The sequence below is a fragment of the Lolium perenne genome, chromosome 4, assembly GCF_019359855.2.
Source record: "Lolium perenne isolate Kyuss_39 chromosome 4, Kyuss_2.0, whole genome shotgun sequence".
NCBI lineage: Eukaryota > Viridiplantae > Streptophyta > Magnoliopsida > Poales > Poaceae > Lolium > Lolium perenne.
The window spans coordinates 129383464-129388802 of record NC_067247.2 but is presented as its reverse complement, the minus strand read 5'-3'; the positions used below and the strand labels follow the sequence as shown (position 1 = coordinate 129388802).

Here is a 5339-nt window from a genome sequence, read left to right as displayed (position 1 = left end):
TGCTTTCTTTCCTTCTTTTTTTTCATGGGGTTGAGCAACCGGCTACCGGCAACAACCGATTTGTAGCATTTACTGTTAATAGTTTCCCAATCTACCAATTAATTCCTTTATTAAACCGGTTCCTGCGGCTTTACCATACTCTCCACGCGATCAAAGTGGTGAGTCTTTACCCCACTATACGGTCAAAGCGGTGCTCCAGTTTGTCTCCCGAATCATCTCCTTCCTTTCTCTTCCACTAGCCTCCACGCCTGTGCCCATGCTCATGCCTGATGCCTGCCAAATCTCCATGCCTGAAGTGGAGCTGCTCTAAAATCTCCTCCAGTTCCCCGTGGCAGTCGGCCTCTCTCCAGCCCCGGAGGCCACCCCTTCCCAGGCCGGCGTCCACCTTCCCTTCCTCTTCCTATTTCTCTATCGCTGTGGCTTCCCCATCTGATGACGCGGGCTCCTATTCCCGGCTGATGTGCTGGTCAAACTGCGAGGTCGTGAGGGGCGTCTTTCCCCCGAGATGGCGGTGGTAGTGCCTTCCCCGTCGTCCCGGCCGACGACTATGTCGTCTCGCCTCCATCGTGGCGGCCTAGCCCCAGCAACATCGGCTTCTCAGGATCTCGGCGTCTCTCCTCCACCAGCCTCATCCCCATGGAGCCGGTAATGGCATGCTTGCACTCCAGGGCGATGCGGATAAGGCCCGGCGGCCCTTGGCCATCTCGCACACAAGCGTCTCGGTGGCCGTCATGAGTTCGAGGAGAAACAACGGGCACGCGCGCTGATCCATCTAGAATGTCTGCTGCAAGTTGTCGCCCTGGTGGCCATACGGCGTGACGGTGAGCCACCGCCGAGGCGCATCTGCCGGTGCCGACCGCAGACATGCCGCTGCGTCTGGACCTTCCTCCCCTACCGCGGCGCCGGGGGGAGACGAAGTCCTCCATCCACCATGACCAAATCCGCGTGCAGGTCAGTTTTTTCTTGCCATCACATTGCCGTTGCATCCCGACCCCATTCGCCATGTTTCCTCTTTACGGTGTACTTCGCAAAGGATTGGGTGAAAGGTTTCACATATGCAGCTGTTGTGTTTCTTAATTTTATTTACTGAAACCATGTTGCTGCTTATTTTTTTGCAGGTTCTTTTTTTCCCTCAAATTGATGTGGTGATAGGTTATTTGGCTATGGAAGGAAACACATGAGATTTCACTTGGTGTAATTCCTGGAGAAGCAGTGTCAGTATCCAATCTAGGGATGGATGCAGGTAATCATTCTTTCAGTTATGCAATTTATCTACAGTCCTGTGTGAATCAAGTAATTCCCGTGTGGCACAGTAATTATTGTCAAGTGGAGGTAGATAGTACATGTTATTTTTCAGTTACCTCCGGAAAACATCCTCTACATTTTGCTCACTTATCATGCCATGCGCTATGTTTCCATTTTCCATGAACATGACTTGACAAAATGACCAGAGTGCCTTCAAACTTATCTGATTTCCATTAAATAGTCAAAATCTTCTTGCTTCATTTTTTCAAAGGAAGCTGGATAGAAAGCTCCACCTATTATTTATCTTCTGTTGTATTTATTCTCCGACAAGAGAAAAGCATGCTGCTCAATCAGACAATCACATGCAGCAGTACAATAATATTTCAGTGTATTAGTTTTTGCTTGCAAGTGATACATACTATTTGAGTCCCAACCTTGATCCATTTAATACTGAATCTGTAAAGCAATTTTCACTTGCCTTCTGAAGCAATAAAAGGGGTTGGTGAAAATATTTAATAGTGTTGGTTCATTACTATGAGTATGGAAATTTGACAGTGTAGAATTAAGGATTACCCGGTGGTGCATAACATTGTTCTTTGATTAACGTGTTAAGCCACCAGTCATGTCTGTTTGTAAAATATGTTAACTGTAGACACATATGTATCTCCTCACTTTAATTTCAGGAGTCAGTTTTTGTACATTTATGTGATTTGAACTTATGCTACTTAAAAATTAAGCTATAGTTTCTCTTCGCTATTGTCTTCGCCATTGTGTAGGGTAATTAAAAGTGCAACTTATTAGCTTTGCTTAACATAAACTGCACATATGTAGCTACTTCTACATTTCCTCATGTACTTTCGATATAAGTTTCCGCATATTATATATGTTTTTGTAGTGTAATGTTTTACTTCTCCATTTGAATCTCTTTTAAAGTTGTGAGGCCATTTCAAGTTGCAGGTTTTAGCTCATTTAGCAACAGATCTTCTCTCTGTCTCATTTGGAAATGATTATCATCAAGGTAAGACTATAATCCATAGCTTTAATAAGTTTTTTTTCAGAAGCTAGCTTCAGTAAGTTCCACACCAGTAATTAAGCAATTCTGGTTCGGGGTAAATCTTCTTCCTACTACTAATGAATGGCGAACTAGGTTCCTGGATTTTGATATGTGCCTGCCTGCCTTCCTGCCACGGCTTTCCTTTCTATTGTGCGAATTGTTGATGACCTAATTGGCATCCTATAAAAAAAATTCATATGTACATATAATTGTATGGAGATGGAGAACTCAAGTAATATTACTATTTCATGTGTAATTTCCTTTCTGAATAGATAGCTACCTTTTTATGCCCAACTCATGATTGAATTGTGTTTGCAGATGCAAGATGGCCACCTCTCACCGCGTGCGTCCGGCAGCAGCCAGTATTTGTTCAGGCATGTCACCTCCTGGAGCCCTGGACTCAACATGGATCGATCTGGCAGTAGTCTTTTTCAGATCAGGTTCGGGAGCTTCTCCAAGACTTCCGATTCCTATATACCAGAGTAGGAAGTATGGTTTCTTTATTATGGACTTCTGCAACACATAATAATGTTTTGTGGAGACTGCTGTTGTTACCTGTTATGAAATGGTTGTACAAAAATCGTTTCACTCGCAACATACTTCTCTCTGAGGTGATGTTCTAAGGCCAGGACGGAATCGTCAGAGAAATAGTTAGTGTTGGCTTTAAGAAAATCTATAATATCTAAATAGGAGCAACCCACTAAATGTATTTCTCTCAACATGCAAGCTATCCACCTCATCAAGCATCTTTGAGCAATCTAAGGCTGCCACATCATCATGATCCCACTAACTTATTTACCTCAGCATGCACAAATATGTCACATCAGCCTCTTAGTGTTTTTCATGTAATAATGGCACCTCTTCCGGCTTATTGCACCACTCTTCGGCTTCCTCAAGAACTATAGAAGACTCTCATTTACATCCACCTTAATTAAGGGAGACGGCCAGGCGAAGGATCATCTGAACTTCGAACCCCCGTTAACTGCAGGCTATGTATCGTGCATTGGCAATGCTTCGGTTCTCGGCACCAGAGCCATTTGCTCTGTCTGAGAACCCCTGCACTGCAATCCAAGGATGCTGCAGCTCCCATTCGTAGCTTCTTGCTCAGTTCCTCTCCTTTATCCCCATATCTAGATCTCTCTGAATTTGATTTTTTTTGCAGGCACTACACATAGAGTCGGTCGATCCGTGTGATCGTCCTGCAGTTGGCTTCTCAACGGTACTCCTAGATTTCATATTTATCTTGATAGTTTTTGGTTTCTTATTTTTTCCTACTGATGCTAATCTTGGGCTCCTGTATGTTTGCCTTTAACTTTGCTGCTCCTTTGTTGAGATGCTAGGCTGCAGTTTTTATATTCAGTACAAAAGTTGTTTTTCGATTTCGTCTATTGATGATACAGAGTAATCCACTTATTGACTTCATTGCTTTTTCTTTTTTTTTTCCTTTTTGTTCTACAGATTTGCAACCAAACAAACGATTAAGTCGCCTAGAACCGATCCACGTCCATTATATTGATGCATAAAGCGAGATGCATGGCAGCAAACTCAAGAACGCAATAAGGAGCCAAAGAGAGAATGTGGTGGCATCTGAGGGGAGGATCCCACGACCTATTTGGTGATCTCCACAAAAACATCTAATGGATCAATCAGGTGAGACGATGTCCATCACTGCCTTTGTATTGCTTGAGTTTTTTTGCATCCGCCCATCCTCTTCTACTTAGGATTTTTTTTGTATGATCAATCAGTCATGAATACACCCGCAAAAAAAATCAGTCATGAATACAAGAAGTACTAGAAAGGAAATATTATGATATGCGGAGTACAACTTTTTTTTCATTGCATTTTCGTTGATCGACGGATGTTAACATATTGCTTGCCGAAATGACTGGCTGCTTAATTCTAAGGGCATCTATAATAATTATCATACCACTACTAAATATATTCTAGGGGTTGCTCTAATCATAGTTGTGTTTTCCTTTTGTAGATTAGCGGGGAATGAGCCAGACCTGCTTATTTAATTTTCTCAGCAACAGCTATAGTAAACATCGTACTGATAGATATACCCTAGCTGTGTCATTTTTCAAAAAACAATCATGTATGGTGTTTCCCTTTTGCAGATTAATGAGGACTGTGATATGCTGCAGAATCAAGACCACAACAAGCAAATCAATGGTTTTGAGTATCTTCCCCATACCATTTTCTCTACAAATTAATCTGTTTAGTCCATACATGCATGAAATGTCTGACAAAAGTTCAGAATCCGTAGTCTGGACATGATCAGAAACAACGTGATACTTCACTTAGAATGAAATGATAAGCTAATCTCTATTTACGACGAGAGAAATTTGGTTAACCTGATTTGTGATATGACTCCATATGTTTCAAGTTTTATTACAGTGAAACATTTTGCTACTATTTCCGCCGCAACGCGCGGGGAATCATCTAGTTAAAGAGATGTTCTTCCGAATTAATTGCCCTCCAGGTATGTTATGAACCCCTTAGTATTCTACTATTTGTTATTCTCTCACTTTCTTCACTCAGCGAATCGCCATACAAGATACATAACTTCGTTAGGAATTGTTGATGCCACCTTTAAGAAAAACAGACATTTATTTTGTTCCCATTACTTGATGATCTGAATTAGGGAGTTGTGTTTCATGGCACTATAATATACCATTTTTTTATTATACCTTTTTTTTTTGCGAGTACTCCGCAATAAATTCCAAGTAGGTAGTTAAGATTAATTTTATGTTTTGGTCTGACAAGTGACAAGTAACCAGCCAAACAATGGCTTGATAACATTTTCTCAAAAATTTAGGAGTGTAGAGATTAAATTTAGAAGTTCTGATCTCAGGTAAGGTGAGTCAAAACTCACCCGTGCTGTGGGGCCTGCTGACTTTATTGGTTTCCCTGTAAGAGCATCCCCACTCGTTGGCGCTCCCCACGCCCAAATCCGGCGAAATTTTCGTCCGGATTGGAGGAAGATTTGGCGTGGGGAGCGCCGAAGTTCCAGTCGTCCCCCCGGCAGGAAACCCCCAAC

At 42.3% G+C, this 5339-nt stretch overlaps 1 long non-coding RNA gene across 1 annotated transcript; it reads left to right on the top strand.

Annotated features, from left to right (window-relative positions):
- The first annotated feature begins 212 nt into the window (after window positions 1-212).
- LOC127293884 (uncharacterized) lies at window positions 213-4408 on the top strand. The gene is made up of 7 exons (XR_007846213.2): window positions 213-951; window positions 1119-1243; window positions 2203-2263; window positions 2625-2739; window positions 3462-3518; window positions 3758-3949; window positions 4284-4408. It is a non-coding gene; the product is annotated as an uncharacterized lncRNA (long non-coding RNA).
- The last annotated feature ends 931 nt before the right edge of the window (window positions 4409-5339 follow it).